Raw genomic sequence first — 17,563 nt, 5'->3', positions numbered from 1 at the left:
GCGTCCGGCATGAGTGGTTCTCCCGCCACATCGGTCAAGAAAAACCAAAATCCATGTCATCCCTTACCGCTCTGATGAGGCGGAGACGACAATCGGATAAGAAGACAACTGGGTCGCTCGTAGAAGCAACAGTGCCAGCGATCCGAGCACTTCCGAAGTCCGAGACGGCAATGGCAAACCACAATGGAGCAAACACAAATGTTGTAATGATAAAGAAAGAACGCACGACACAGCGATCAACGCCGGATTCAGTGGCCCCAAACCCGGTCAACGGAAAAAGCCATTCAAGGCAAACAGAGACGGACCATCCAATTTAGACAAGATGTTTGATCGGCCCTGCCAGATTCACGGCAACCCCGACAAACCAGCTAATCACACCAACAGAAGTTGTTGGGTCTTCAAGCCGGCCGGAAAGCTCAACGCCGAACCCAAGGGAAAGAGGCCGCCCGGTGATAGCGATGACGAAGAAACTCACCAACCGAATACCAGGGGTCAGAAGCAATTTCCCCCTGAGGTAAAAACAGTGAACATGGTATACGTGACACACAACCCTACAGGGGAGCATGAGAAGCACTCCCTCCGGATTGAGGATCATACTATGTTTCCTTTAGCCGGAGTACAAAGCGGTCTTATTAAACCGCATACCTTGTCGACCATTAAGCCGCCTGTCTCCATTCAGCAGGACCGACCAATTCTGGAGCTGCATTGGCAGTTCGGCTTCTGCCGTCCGCCTCATACACTCGCGAAATATGTACCGCGCATACATAACTATGCACTTAAAATACCATGGGCATCGGCGGAAGCACAATACGGACGGGCCTACAAGTACTCCCATACCCTCCTTCTTTTATTTTCTAACTACTCTTTCTTTTTCATTATCCTTTACCACAGGCGACTCGCAGGCTAGTCATCTCACCGACTCTATCGGAGTTCTGGTTTGTACATTCACCCCAAAAGCTACTCCTTTTAAAGAGCCCCTTCATCGAGGAAAGGCGGCGCAGACGTGTGACAGGAGGTCCAAAACAACTTTTTGTAGACCGCACTCTCTATTTTGCGAGCCTGTAAAGTGCCTTCTTCGTCAGCCGTCGACCCCTGGCATGTCACATAGCCGGGGTCATGGCGTTATTATATACAAAACAACGATTGGCATATCACTCAAGTTCTAGTGAACATGATATGTATCTAGTATTCACTTTTCTCTAAAGAACTGAATTTTGCTCCTTGTGTTATTTCACACACCCCGACAAAACTCGCCAGGGGCTGGATATGGGAACAAAATAAATTGCCAACAAGTCCGAATAGCTTTATAGCGTACTTCGGTGTCGCGAGTTTGGCCTTATATGCATCAGCTCTGAATCATGTCTTGGGTCAATAGTTGGGTTGCCCGGCTCCTGTGCTTGCTACCTTACGTCCCGCTCTATCGGCTAAGGTAGTAAAGGGAGAACTACTGCGATTGTGTTTCCGGTTCATCTGGTCAAACACCTCAGTAGAGAAAGCCGAAAACTGATTGTCATGATGCGGCGAGAGCTGGTCAACCACTCGATGACTTATCAGAATCTTTCGTGATTCCCTCCGTATTACACGAAGGACCTTTCTTCAGGTCATACATGTTACGCACCATATTGGGATAACCACATACATACTAGGGTCTATATAGTAGACACACCATAAAACTCCTATGGCTAAGTGAAAGTGTTAACGCCCTATAGTCCAATTGCCTCGTTCACCGCATTGACACCTCCTTTATGGACCAAGACATTGGGTTAAGAGTGATCAAGTGCTTTTCTGAACACCCCCGTATTTTCTACGAGGGGGCTGAAGCCGACGACTGGAAAACTTTCAGATTATACAAAAATGGCCGCACAGGAGGAACCAAAGCTTTTAAGAAAATATCATAATATTGTCTTTTACAATTTCAATACATTTCATTCGAATATCATGTCTTTCGAGCACTGATCCTCTATCAAGTGGGCACAATCTAAGACGTCCTCGAAATAATGCTCCGGTGCGTGATGGTCCTTTCCCTTGGGGGACTCCTTGCTACAACGTCGGTTCCCTTCATCTTCGCCCAGTATGTCTTGACACGGGCAAAGGCCATTTGTGCACCTTCAATGCACGTTGAACGCTTAACGGCGTAGATACATGGAACTACATCAACAAGTCGCTGCACCAAACAGAAATAACTATTCGGAATTGGCTTAGTAGGCCACAGCCGGACTATGATATCCTTCATGGCAAAACCGGATATCATGTGGAGCTCGGCCCACTGGGCCATCTATTCGTTCAGTAACAGCGGACGCTTTGACTCGCCGAATTGTGACCAAAAAAGCTTCTCCGTGGCACACCCTTCATGCGCTTGGTAAAGTTGCACCGCGTCGGAGGTGCTCTTCGGCAGGTCCATGAATGCGTCTGGAGAGCTCCACATCTGATTAAGAGGGCAATACTTCGGATTGCGGAATCTAGTCTGTAACAAGAAAGGCTTACCAGATGCTATCTCCCCAGCTTGCCGGATCCGCTCTTGAGCCGCTCTAGACTCGGATCGTGCTTCTCTCGCCTCTTTTAAGGCCTTGTTGACATCAGCCGCTTTGGCTTTGTTATCCCTCTCGAGGATTTCACATTGAACAGTGCTTTCTCTAGCTCACGCACCATGACAAAAATTCTCTCCTCACACAGGCGCCGAGTAGCCTGTTCGGTTTTTAATTCATTCGCTGCCTTGTTGGCAGCCAAATTACTCACCCGGGCTTGCTCCTTGTATAGAGCAAGTTCAGCCCGAAGGGCCTCAGCCGTGGCAGCACCATCTGCAGTTATGTGCGTCTTAGTATACAATTCTAGCTTCGTGCATATATTATCACACATACATATACTGACTGCCCCAAAAACATATCTTGCGCCTCGTCAAGCCGCCTCTTGATAAGCGTGATGTCATCATCCACCTCATCAATCTTCCGCTGCAGATCTGCAACCTCTGTGGATCGGGCAGTAGCCAGGGAGGTAACAACATGTGTTCCACGTAGTCAGATTATTTCCTGGACATATCTTTTTGATCCTCTGATCGCCTCCCTTGGGAAGCCAATCAGAGTCTCAGGGGCTACTATCTATACACAGGAGTATTTTGTGAATAAAACACAATCGAAAGCATTACAATACAAACCTCGAAGCCTCTTAGGAGGCTTGTGAAGGCCTCATTCAATCCGCTTTTCACGGACAGGACCTTTTCAACCACTGTACCATCAAGGTAAGATGGTCCTCGGAGACGGACGCCTGTTGCACCATGTTCATCGATATATCTGGTGCTTCTGGATCTCCGGAAGCTTCTGTAGCAGCACGGCCTCCTTTCGAAGGGATCGGTTCATTCGTCCCTAAAGTTGTCTCCGGCTATAAGCCGGACTGTCCATGGCCTTTATTGTTGGCCCCCGGACCCTGGGCTACCGAAGTTTCACCTTCGCTTAGTGTTTTCATCATCCCTTGCATCTCTTTTTGATCAGGAGAGACCCTCTGGGATGACACCTCGAAGTCGTCCGCCCTATTGTGCAAGCAGACCAGTGGAGGCGTCTCGCTTTCCATCATCTCCGGGAGAAGATCCCCCAAGGAAGAGGATTGTTGAAGAAGACTGTGTGCCGAGCTGCAAAAACATATATTCTAGATGTTACCCTGGTCACAGGAGAGGAACAAGATATGTGTAAAACACCCTTGTTCGCTTATGATTTAGGCCTGTCCTCGCCGGGGGACTGCGCGATGACGTCGTCCTCCAAGCCCGAGCCACCCGACAGGGGCATCTTGCCTTGCTTGGGAGCCTTTTCCTCCCACTCTTCGGGACGTACCTTTTCTTACCATGGGGAGAAGGAATGTTGGCTTCTCCTTTACTTTTGTCTTTGGGCGATGGGATTTTGATCTCCCCGGACACAGCATCTAATATACCTTCGGGATGGAGGACACCTTCGGTCCTCCCTCTCTCCATCTTGTCCTCCTTCACAGGCATCTTGTACGGTGTCGGGGCCAGCATCCTTGATAATACGGGATCCGCCGAGTCTTCGGGAAGAGGGGCCAAACACCTAATTCGCTCTACTTTCTTTAGCCAGCCCTGCAGGAAGACAGTGTGATCAGTATCACATTACGGCAAGCATAGCTAGAAATTGTTTAGGAGTCAAGTGCTTACCGAGGTATCTGGATGGTTGTGGTTGAGGCCGACGTCCTCGGTGGTGTCCTGCCACTGTTTGCGTTTCCCGAAAAATAGCTTCCACATTCCTTTGTGCGTAGTACCGAAGAAGTCTTGGAGGGTCCGTGGTCCTTCTGGATTACACTCCCACATACGGAGAGGCCGTCGCTGGCACGACGGAACCCGACGAACCAGCATTACTTGGACCACGTTGATAAGACCGACGTCCTTCTCAAGGAGGCTCCGGATGCGGCTCCGTAGAGTCTGCACTTCGTCAATGGATCCCCAGTCCAGCCCCTTATTAATCCATGATGCAAGCTCTAACGGAGAGCCGGATTGAAACATGGGTATAGCCACCCACTTGGTACCGCGGAGTTCAGTGACGTAAAACCACTGCTGCTGCCATTGGTTGGGAGCTTCAGTGAAAGAGCCTTTTGGCCAGGGAGCATTGGTAAGCTTGCTCACTATAGCACCTCCGCACTCCGCATGTTCCCCGTCGACTACCTTTGGCTTCACACTAAAGGTATTGAGCCATAAGCCGAAGTGCGGGGGAATACGGAGAAAATCCTCGCATGTGATAATGAACGTCGAGATGTGAAGGAAAGAATCTGGGGCCAGATCGTGAAAATCTAGTCTGTAGTAAAACATGAGCCCCCGAACGAAGGGATGAAGTGCGAATCCTAGCCCTCCCAGGAAGTGGGAGATAGATGAATACGACCCTCTCGCCGGATCTGGGAGTAGGAATAACCTGTCCTTGAGCAGGAAGCCCGTGGGGATCTCCGCGGTCAGGTATCTAGCCGCACGAAGCTTCGCAATGTCCTCCTCCGTAACAGAGGAATCCACCCATCAACCCTGTGGGCTGGGTCCGGACATGACTGGGCAGCTTGAAGCAATGAAGTCGAACCTCGGGTGCTAGAAGTCGAAGTTGGAAGGGCTGAGGAAAGGGTTGGCGTAAAATAAGACGGCCCATGGCTCGTTTATAAAGGCAACGGATATCGAACTCCTCCTCTTAAGCCTGAAAACCTGCCTATTCCTAAGGAATCATACCAATGGAACGGTTGGGTTATCCACACTTGTATTGATGAGAATCCTGCAATAAGGGGACATGATCTCTGCTTCGACAAGACATGCCAATAAAAACTGTGCCTCAAAACATGGAACAGTAGGACAGGAAACGGTTCGAAATAATGACCGGGAAAACGTGATGTTACGTTACAAAAAGTTGTCGGCGGATTGGACTTGTGATATATTATAGTCTCTACGTTTGTGTGTGGTACTTGTGTTGCAGATCCGGACACGTCCGTCACTACCGAAGACTATCTTGGAGTATTCTGAAAAGGGGAACCCGCTTTGCAATGCCGAAGACAATCTGCGCGCCGGACACCTCGTCATTGAAGCCTGGTTCAGGGGCTACTAAGGGAGTCCTGGACTAAGGGGTCCTCGGTCATCCGACCTATTGGATATGGGCCGGACTGATGGGTTGTGAAGATACAAAGACCGAAGACTCTACCCATATACGGATGGGACTCACCTTGGCGTGGAAGGCAAGCATGGCATCCAAATGTGAAGAATCCTTTCTCTGTAACCAACCTTATGTAACCCTAGATCCCTTCGGTGTCTATATAAACTGAAGGGCTAGGTTCCTAGACATATATCCTCATAATCATAGTCAGACATGCTAGACTTTTAGGGTTTACCCATTACAATATCGTGGTAGATCAACTCTTGTAATACTCATATTCATCAAGATCAATCAAGCAGGAAGTAGGGTATTTCCTCCATAGAGAGGGCCCGAACCTGGGAAAACATTGTGTCCCTTGTCTCCTGTTATCATCGACCTTAGACGGATAGTTTGGGACCCCCTACCCAAGATCCGCCGGTTTTGACACCAATTGATAGTGCCGGAGTCGGTTGGCTATTGGACCTTGTAGGGATGTGGGTGCTTCATCTTGACTAATTGGAGCTTTCAGCATAGTTCTTCACTCTCAAAGTTATGGCAACTCCCTCCATCGATGATGACCTTCATGGACCTTCCATTGATGCCGACCTTGGTGTGGAAGATATGGCATCTTTTTTCTTCATCTTGTTGATATTGAAGTGTCAAGACCTTGGAGACAACGAGAGCGGGGCTCGAATCTTCGTCACAAAAGACTTGATCATCTTCATCTTCATTCACACATCGGTGCATGGCCACTTGCTTAAGGGCTTCCATCTCCTCTTCACTCATGGAGTCATATGTTCCGTCATTGTTGAGGATCATGCTGCACTTGTTGGTACACTCAAAGGACATGTGGCCTCGGCCGCCAGATGTGAAGCACTTGATGAAACTTGTCTTGACGGTCTCATCCTGTGGAGTTGTATATGATGAATCTCTCAGCTTGAAGTTCCTTGTAGTTGGAGGATGACTTGAGAATGTCAAAGTTTTCTTGTAAGTTGAGTTTTCTTTGTTGTTTGTAGAAGGAGTTGGAGTCCTTGAAGCTTGGTTGTTGGAGAAGCCATAGGACTTGGAAGAGAACTTGGCATACTTGAACTCATCTTGCATTTGCTGCTCCACCTTGGTGGCTTGGTGCACTAGCTCGATGAGGTTGGAGTAAAGTTGGAAGTTGGCAATGCTCTTGATAGGGTGATTCAGGAAACGTGCCATAGTTTTCTCATCGTATTCCGTGGCCTGAGCTCATATCATGGCGATCACCATTTCCTTGTAGTACTCTTCAACGCTCTTTGTTCCTTGCTTGAGGAGTTGGAGTTTCTTGAAGAGGTCGCAGTTGTAGTAGGTTGGCACGAAACATGCTCTCATGACATCCTTCATTTGTGCCCAAGTAGTGATGGGTGGTTCACCTCTTGCCTCGCGGCGTATAGTGACTTGTTCCCACCAAATGAGGACGTAGTCCTGGAACTCAAGGGGTGCCATGGCTATCTTCTTCTCTTACTCATAGTTGTGCAAACGGAAGATTTTGTCGACCTTCAATGCCCATGAAATGTACTCTTCGGGGTCATTGCTTCTTGTGAAGTTGGCCATGGTGAACTTGATTTTGCCGTAGCATTGCTCTTCATTGTGTTGGGGTTGAGGGTGATGACGTCCATGACGAGGAGGATTGTCTCCCTCAACTTGCTCTTGTCGTTGAGGATTTCCATTGTCTTCTTGCTCTTGGTGAACTTGAGGTTCTTGTCGAGCTTGTGGGACTTGTGGAGGAGCTTGAGGAACTTGACGGTGCAATCTTGCTTGATAGTTCCTCTCTTGAACTTGTTTGCGAAGTGCTTCTTCTTGTTCGCTCCTATGGAGGTTGTGTGCGGCAACGACGCAACTTGTGTCATGGAGGGCGCATTGTCGTAGTTGTTCTTGACGTTGTGCCTCGGCATCTTGTTTGTCTTGGTGTTGCCGCGCTCGCTCTTCCTCTTGTTGGTGTAGACGTTGTCGTGCTAGTGCTTGCACAAGGGTTGCTTGATTTTGGCGATGTTGATGTTCTTGCGCTCGAAGTTGCTCTTGATGATCGGTGTCGTGTAGAGGATTGCAGTTTGCTTGACGGTCTTGGCACGCGGCTTGGCGAAGAGTGTTCGACGTCGGTGTACTTGAGTTGTCGGAGGAGTGTCGACTTGAGTGGCTCCGTCTTGAGTAAGATGAAGTGGTAGAAGAGCGGTTGATGAACAAGGCACGAATCTCGTCCATTCTTGCATTGTTCTCTTGTTTTTGTTCGTCGAGCTTGTTGTCGAAGTAGTCTCTTGTACGTTGCTCGGAGAGTGGCAAATCGGTGGCGAGATTGTTGATGCTGTCGCTCAATGTTTGTTGTTCTCGTTGCAAAGCTCGTTGTGCACCGAAGAGGTGGTTCTTGGTGACGTAGTTGTTTGGATCATTGTCTTCCTCGATGAAGAGTGGGTTGGTAGAAGAAATTGGCCTATCCATCATTGCAAGCAAATATGTGAGTGGGAGAAAGAGAAGAACTTATACCAAATTTACCTTGACCGATGTTGAAGATGGATCAATGATCACCCAAATGTGTAACAAGGAAATAGCACAATTGGTAGCAATTCTTGTCGGTGCTCACACCTACACAAATAAAGCTTAAGGTGGAGCTCGGTTAGGATGGTGGCACAAAATTTATGCAATTGTTAGTTAGAGTCAATATTGTTGGAAAAGATTCGCAAATTTGTAATGCAACAAGTTGACTGATAGCAAGATATGGTGCACAGAAACACACATGCAAATAGAAAAGTGGGGTCGTGCAACAAAGGAATGAGCCAAAATGTGGAATCAACGAAAATGCTCTTGTTGCACAACTCTAGAGAGAAGCTAGCACGATTGCACAATAGGCGGATACGAAACTTGTGCACAATCTATGAAGCAAAAATGCAACGACTTCTATCCCAAGTATGTTATATGTATGGTATTCCTATGATATGATCCAAGATGATCGAGTATAACAATCTTAATGTAGTATGATGCTATGTTCTTGCTTAAAAGCTCTTTGCTTATCTTTTCTCTTTTTCTTAAAAGCTTGTTTGGCTCTTTCTCTTCTGAGCTCTTTCTCATGCAAAATTTTGATGAACCAAGATAGCAATTGTTTATATGCTATGGCAACCTTGTGACACAAGAGATGATATCAAGATATGGATACCAAGATGATATGATATATGCAATGAGATGATGATCACTAATGTGCACAAGTGACATTGCTAGCAATACTCAAAGGCTAGTCTTGATGGGTAAGCGACGCAAAGGAAGGCTATGGGGGTGTCAATGCAATGGCAAGGAGTAGAAAAAGATGTCACCGAAGTTACCGTCCTTGCTTATGGTTGAGAGTGTCAAAATGTTGTGATTGTTGTTGATGTCGTAGTGCACGGTCTTCGGTATGTTGGCAAAGATGTTGTTGCACCGTAGTCAGAGTTGTCGAAGTAGAGGAAGTCGTCGATGATGCGCACACTTTCTGTCTAGGTAGGAAGTCCCGGGCAAGGCGGAATATCTAGGGTCCAGAAGTTTCGGGCGGGGCCAGAAGGTCTGGTGGCCGGTAGGTCCGAGTGGGGCCGGAACTTTCGAGGGTCGCGATTCTGCAAGAACAGGAAATTTGTGGATCATCGATTTGGGCGGAAAAACTTCAAGAAAAACCCAAATCCGAAGGGGAAAGAAAATTTTCGGGTGGATGGAAGTGTGGGAAAGCTAGATCTACGTGCTACACACAAAATCCACGGATCAAATCCAACAAAACTTCATCACACAAACAAATCACAAAAAATTTGGGAGGGCTATTTTTGTGGGGATTTTTAAAATTGGGACGAATCACAACAAAATTAGGCTAGAAAACAAAGAGGGAGGCTCCAAAATCATGATCAATGTGGCTCATGCTACCAATATGATGTACGGTAGAACCCTAGATGCCCGATCTTTCATGATAGGAGTAGATCCCACAAGGAACACGAGGAAGACAAGGGGAAAACGCATGGGGGAACACGAGAGAAATCACTCAAACCAACAAGATTAGATTACACATGTGCTAGATCATCAAAACACAAAGAGATACAAGATCCGCGATCAGTAAGGGATGATACAAGTAGCAAGGTCTTCTCCATGAGGAGGTCTTGAGGGGTCTTGAATCCACTTGGGGGATCTTCTCTGTAGAGGCCGTGAACTCCAATGGAGAAGGGGATCAAGGGGAGAGCAAAGCTTCTCAAATGAGCTACTACTTGGCTAACCCTTAGGAGAAGAGTATATGTAGTTTAGGGGGCGAAAGGGTACATGGGACTCAGACCAAGTCACTGCGCGCAGGCAGGGCTGGAAGTTTCGGGCAAGGATGGAATGATGAGGACGTCAATGCCATTTTTACACCCACAGCCCCTGCTACTACACATACTGGACCAATTACTAGAGCTCGTGCACGCTAATTAAATTACCCGGTACTTTCATTTGTTGGTAATGATACTAATGTTCATGAGAATATTTTGCTGCCTAAATTGCATACATTTGTTTTGCTTTTGAATGGAGGGCCTACCTTGGAGAAGGTTGAACATTGGAGCAAGAACAAGCATGGAGATGATGGCATGCGCAAGGGAAACAAGAACAGAGTTTCAAGTGATGATTTCAGGACTTTGAAGCCACCGTAATGAGTGCATGAAGTCTTGGACGAAATATACAAGATGCTACTTCACAAATTTCTTCCAAAGGCTTATATAGGTGTTACGTCACCTTATTATTGGGCCAGGCCCATGTAATTTTGAAATACATAAGTATAGGTTGTTTTTAGAGTACGTATGTGTGAGGACACAAGAGATAGGGTTGGTTTCGGACCCCTCCTCCATGGGCCACGAAATTCCCCCTCTTCCTCCATATATACAGCCCTTAGGGCATCGTTTAGACTTTGGTCTTTGTTTAGATTAAAAATTCTCCATAGCTGCAACTTTGCGTACTTTGTCTGTGTTCAATGACCAGACCAAGGCGTTAGTGAACCCTACCTTAATCAATGAAGCTTTCATCATATATTCGCAATATCTAGATTGCAATCTTAGTTTCTTGCTTGTTCGTCGTTTGCTTGCAAGAAATAGACCCTCGTGGTCAGGTTGATCGTGCTCCGGCGTGGTCAATAACCCCTCGGAAGTTGGTATAGTGATTGCTAAGGTGCGACGTTTCGCACGTTCATAGTCAGATCGTCAAGGTCAACTCCCACAGAAAACAATAGCTATCTCACTGAATCATCGGGACACCCTCGCCTCTGTCAAGTGGTATCAGATTTCTAGGTTGCTTGGTGAGATTTTATATTTTTTCGTAGTTTAGATCGAGTTTGTTCTCAATACCTACAGTCCACGAAAAAGCCGAAAAAATTAGGGTTAGTTCATCATATCCAAACGTGTATAATCTTTTCTGTATTTGATCGAGTTTGTTCTCAATACCTACAGTCCACGAAAAAGCCATTGCATAATCTTTTCTGTATTTGCTTTGTTGAATTTGCGGTTGCATCATCGTGTCAAGTTGCTGGTCTTAGTGTCTAGTTCGTTAGAGTTTCGAGTTCTGTTCACAAGTTGCCATGCCACCGTCGCACCATCATCATCACCCCTTCCATATACCACCACCGCTTATCCGCTATTTCTTCGAGTCCATATACGATCACCACTTCGAGGCCATATACCACCACCGCTCCGTGTCCATATACCACCACCAATGCGAGTCCATATACCACCACCTATCCGAGTCCATATATATACCATCACCGGTCTGAGTCCCACCAGATTCATCTCCGCCACTAGTCTGAGTCCAGTATATGTTCCTTTATTTTCGAGTTCCGGATCACGCGATACTACGAGCCATGAACAAGTCGGATTCCCCAACTTTCATGCCACCCGCAGAAGAAAAATAGTTCCAGTTTTAAAAAAACTACGTCTGGAAAGTTCTGGCTAGGCAGTGTTTAGACCAGTTGTATACTTTTTCAAAAAAAAATGTTGTGGAGCAAAAAAGAGAGGAAAAAAGTGGAAAAAGAAAAAAAAGGGGAAAGGTGAAAAAAAGTGAAAAAAAATAAAAAAAATCAGAGTGTGCTCCTCCCTTGTTTACGTGTCGCGCCGTGATTTTGTTAGTGTTCTAGGATCGCGCCTCTAATATGGTCTAGCCTAGGACCAGCACAGTATCATTGTTGAGCGTTTATTCAACTATGCATCTCTGAATTGCTTATTGCTGACCCTTTTTGCTACCATATTATAAGCCTTCCCAGCTCCACATACATCTACGTCGTGCGTTTCACTCTCCCTGGTAATCGCTCTATCCAAGCTTTGAGAGTTTTGACTACAACGGTTGCCAATCACTCCATGCTGGTAAGAACTGGTTAGAATTTGAGATTCGCCTGACGGATTTGTGACCTTCCACAACACCACACACACTTCCTAGTAGTCTATAGGATCATATTCTTGTGTTTTTCTCTTGCTGCTAACCATGGCAGGATCATAAGCCGACGAGACTGACTGGGAGAACATGACAAACAAAGTATTACATGATAAGTTTCATCAAATGATGAGTGGACAGGTGGAAGATGTGCTAAACAGATTTGAAGATGCCATGGAGAAGATACATGGCATTCAGAAAGCGTTCGAAACAAATCTCGATAGCAAGTTTAATGAATTGCTCGCATGTCTTCCACAACCACTGCCCGCTGCACCTATCGCACCTCTACAGCAACAACAACAACAACAACATCGCCTTCCAAATCAAGTGGGACGAGCACTGCGCGTTCCCCTGGAGCCTAGTCAAAATTCTGGTGCTGTTGTACCTACTGTTGATGCTTCTGTAGCTCCTGCTGCTCCTACAGAGGTGGAGGACCATTGCGAGAATGAGGTTGATCAAAATCGGAAACCAACACCACCACCACCAGGTCGTCCTCATGCATATCATCGCAATGGTAGGGATGCACCACCACCTAAGGTACGAGATCATGACCATCTTCCTAAACTAAAATTGAATATTCCACCATTTGAGGGTAGAAACTGAACAACATTTTACATGTTTGCAATATCCTGAGGAGAGACGTGTTCCTGCTGCTATGTGTGCTTTCACTAGTTTTACTTGTGTTTGGTGGTCTGAACATTGTAGATTATATCCTATTCCGGCTACTGGGGCTTCTTTGAAAATTGCTATGCATAGTCGTTGGATTCCACCATATTATCAACATGAATTAATTCAAAAATTGCAGTGTTTAAGACAAGGAAAGAATCCTGTAGAAGAATAATATCAGGAATTACAAACTAGAATGATTAGATGTGGTATTGTTGAGGATAATGAAGCTATGCTAGCACGTTTTATGGGTGGATTAAATAAAGTGATTCAAACCATTCTAGACTATAAGGAGTATAATAATATCACTCATTTATTCCATCTTGCTTGCAAAGCTAAACGTGAAGTGCAGGATTGACATGCATTAGCGTGAACTAACTTTTCTGTAGGTCAACCTTCATCATGGACACCTCGTGTATCCTCTACGCCACACGTCCTACTGTAGTACCACTGACTTCAGTCACCAATTCCAACCAAGATACAAGAAAGCAGGCACCAGCACCACCATCTGCCAGGAGCACACCTTCTGGTTCTGCACAGAGCTCTTCTTCATCCATGGCATCAATAGGACAAACACATGATATTATTTGTCGTCGTTGCAAAGGTGGAGTTCATTATGCAAGAGAATGCCCATCTAAGCGTGTGATGATTGCTATTGAGGATGGTGGGTATGAGTCCGGTAGTGACTATGATGAGGAGACTTTGGCTCTTATTACAAGTGAAGAACACAGTGGAGAGGATTCTGATCATGAGATGTAATACATGGCTCCTAAATACGCTGATAGGTATGAATGTTTAGTTGCTCAATGTGTTTTGAGTGTGCAGGTCACACAAGCTGAGAAAAATTAGAGGCATAATTTGTCCCATACAAAGGGTGTTTTGAAGGAACGTTCTGTTCACGTCATCATACATGGAAGGAGCTGCAACAACTTGGCTAGTATGGAGATAGTGGAGAAGCTATCTAACATCCACATCCTTACTACATCTAATGGTTCAACAACAGCAGCAAGGTTGAGGTAAAACATACTGTTCATGTGCACTTTAGTATCTCTACACATGCTGATTATGTTGATTGTGATGTGGTACCTATGCAAGCATGTTCCTTATTACTTGGTAGACCATGGCACTTTGATAAAAATTATATACACCATGGTAGAAACAATCAGTATACTCTTCACTACTGCGGGATGTTGCTAACGCGACACTACAATCAGAGACCCTTCGACGAAATTGTGTGTGATGCAATAATCGCAAACAGTGGTGTAAAAAACCCATCAAAAAAGGTGCAAAACGTTTGCGATGACGGATGCATCAAACACGGTTTAGATTTTAGTTGTGTGTGTGATGCAGGGCATACAGTTCAGTTGAATTAATTGTTTGCAATGATGAAGAACATAAGAAACGGGCAGCCCGATGAAGGTGTGTGCGATATACAGCATACGTTTCACTCGGGATGATCTGTTTGTGATTAGGCAACACAAAAGAAATGGTCAGCCAGATCAAGGTGTGTTTGATATACGGCATGTGGTTCACTCGGATGAACTTTTGCTTTGAGCCAAGAGAACAGAAACAGTTCAATATAACAAGATGTGTGTGATACGCGGTAAACTGGTCTGTAATCAGAAATGTGTGCAAAGACCGATAATAACACAAACGATTGTTGCTAATAAGTCGTGTGTTTTGTGGGTAAACGCTTGGTGGTATACAATTGTCAGTGATTGATGAAATAATCACTAATGGGTTCCACAGTATGGTCCGTGTGCGATATTATGCACACAGAACAAAAGCATATGTACTTACAACTTATAAGGACTTTTCCATAATGTATCACCCTCGATGCGACTATATCTCCCACGTGTCGAGGCACGACTTAGAGGCATAATCGCATTGAAGGCATATGTCGCAAGTTAGGCAATCTTCACAACATCCCATGTAATATAGATAATAAAAGGGGGAGATAACATAGTTGGCTTACACTCGCCACGTCAATCAAGTACATAAATAACATTACATCATCCAAACACTCATGGCCCGACTACGGTGCCAAAATAAAAGGTAACCCAACATGCGACACGGTCCTGATCACCCCAACTAGGCACCACTACTGATCATCAGAAAAGGAATCATAGTATCGTTGAGAGTCCTCGTCGAACTCCCACTTGAGCTCAAGCGCGTCACCTGGAGCGGAATCATCAGGCCCTGCATCTGGTTTAATAGTAATCTGTGAGCCACAGGGACTCAGCAATCTCGCACCCTCGTGATCAAGACTATTTAAGCTTATAGGTAAGGCAAGGTAATTATGTGGAGCTGCAGCAAGCGACTAGCATACATGGTGGCTATCCTGTTCGCAAAAGAGAGCAAGAAGAGGAGGCAAAGCACGAGCGAGAAACTAGAGGACAACCTGCGCAAGCATTACTCCAACACCGTGTTCACTTCCCGGACTCCGCCGAGAAGAGACCATCACGGTAACACACTCAGTTGATTCATTTTAATTAAATTAAGGTCCAAGTTATCTACAACCGGACATTAACAAATTCCCATCTGCCCATAACCGCGGGCACGGCTTTCAAAAGTTCAAATACCTGCAGGGGAGTCCCAACTTAGCCCATGACAAGCTCTCACGGTCAATGAAGGAATAGACCTCCTCCCGAGACATTCCGATCAGAATCGGTACCTCGGTTCTTCAAGACACTTCGACAGGTTAAAACAAATCCAGCAACACCGCATGAATGTGCCGACAAATCCCGATAGGAGCTGCACATATCTCATTCTCAGGGCACACTCATATGACGGAAACTAGGGCGGACAGAGTGGAACAAAACACTAGGAGAGAGGCCGAGCCTTCCACCCTTTACCAAGTATATAGATGCATTAAGATAACATGGCAATATAATGATATCCCAACAAGTAAATAATGTTCCAACGAGGAACGGTCTCCAATCTTCACCTGCAACTAGCAACGCTATAAGAGGGGCTGAGCAAAGCGGTAACATAGCCAATCAATGGTTTGCTAGGATATGGTGGGTTAGAGGTTTGACATGGCAATTTGGGAGGCTTGAAAGCAAGTGGTAGGCATCGTAGCATTGGCATAGCAAAAGAGCGAACATCTAGCATAGCAAAGATAGTAGTGATTTTGAGGGTATGATCATCTTGCCTGCAAAGTTGTCAGAGTTGACTGGATCCTCGAAAGCAAACTCAATGGGCTCCTCGTTAGCGAACTCGTCTCCCGGCTCTACCCAAACAAGACAAACAAGCAACAAGGACACAATCAACCACGTGCAAGGCTCAAACAATATGATGCAAAGATGGTATGCTATGCGGGATGCGATGCGGGATGCATATGCAAGATTTGACAAGGGATGCATGAACCTGGCCTCAACATGGAAATCCAAGTGTGCCACTGGAAAGATGAGATGAAATCGCTTGAAAATGATATAAAGAATGCCGGAATCGGAGTTACGGTTTGGAAATGGCAAGCAATTCAAAAATGACCATGTTCTGCGATTTACAGCAAGTAGCCATCTAAATGCAACAAGATGAACATGCTACAACACTCAAACATGGCATAAAAATACATGGCAGGGATGCATTCATGATGCTTAACAAAAGTCTAGCACTGAGCTACGGCCAATTCATCCATTAACAGGTTCAAACAAGCATGTCAAAAATGCAATTGACAAACAGATTTCAGACTTAGTGAAATTAACACTTGTCTGGAATTTCATATCAGATAGCACTATTTGGAGCAACAAAACTACATGCTACAGGATCCAAACATGGCAAAATAAAGCATGGCATGGAGCTAATCAAAGAGCTTAACAAAAGTCCCTTAGTGACCTTGAGCCAAAAGGGATCATAAAATACATTTGCAAGCATGTGAACATGGCAAAAACATAATCAGTTCTCAGACTTAGTGAAAACTGGAGCATGCTAAAAACAGATATCAAGTAGGCATGTTTACGAGATCGATGCACTCACTACAGAGAAAGTCATGATAATCTAAGTATACACCCATCAAGAATACACAAAATACAAGCTATACATGGCAAGAACAACATCATAGCATGCACGGATCAACTACAACATCATCGACAAAATCGCTAACAAGTAGACAATCTGCCCAGATTCACGAAATGACAAAAGAAGAGCTCGATTGACTCAAGCTAGGGTTCTCCATAAATGGAAACAAAGACATGCATGGATATAGCACCACAAGATTAACAAAACATCCTTACTAATCATCCTCAAAAGAGGGACGGATCACTAGGAAAAACATGAACATAAGGCAATATGAGATAAACAGGTCAAGGACTTGGTGGGAATGCTAAGTCCCTGAAATCAGCATTACCAAATGCCTCTCTTTGCAAGCTTGTGCTAGTAACCACACACATCACAAAAATACATGGGTTGCACCTCTGGAAAGATGGCAAAACCCTTAACAAAACATATGTAGAGCTCATGGGCATATCATGCACACAATAATCATGGCAAAAATGACAAATATCTAAATGGAGCAGCAGATCTGACAATTATCTCTAGTAGCACTCTTAGAACAACATTTTGAGCATCAAGATGAACTCAAATGAAAACGATGCAATGGATTGAAATTATGTACTCTCCGAGACGAACATTTTGATATGCTATATGCCCAACACAGAGCTACGGATGCAAAGTTACAGCACGATGAACATGGCAATATGAGCTAGGGTTTCGGGAGAAAGTCAACCCAAACGGGATCTAGATCTGAGATCCAGCGGCACGCTTCCCGATGTTCGCGGGCCGGCACTGTAGCTGCTGCGGCGGAGCTCGTCGGGGGCTTGCCGGAGACGAGGGAGAGGAGGAGGCCGGAGTGGACGACGGCGGCGGCCAACCGCGGCGAGGCGGCG

The sequence above is a fragment of the Triticum dicoccoides genome, chromosome 1A (assembly GCF_002162155.2).
Source record: "Triticum dicoccoides isolate Atlit2015 ecotype Zavitan chromosome 1A, WEW_v2.0, whole genome shotgun sequence".
Classification (NCBI taxonomy): Eukaryota; Viridiplantae; Streptophyta; class Magnoliopsida; order Poales; family Poaceae; genus Triticum; species Triticum dicoccoides.
The sequence above is the reverse complement of the archived record's forward strand: the minus strand, read 5'-3'. Positions refer to the sequence as shown.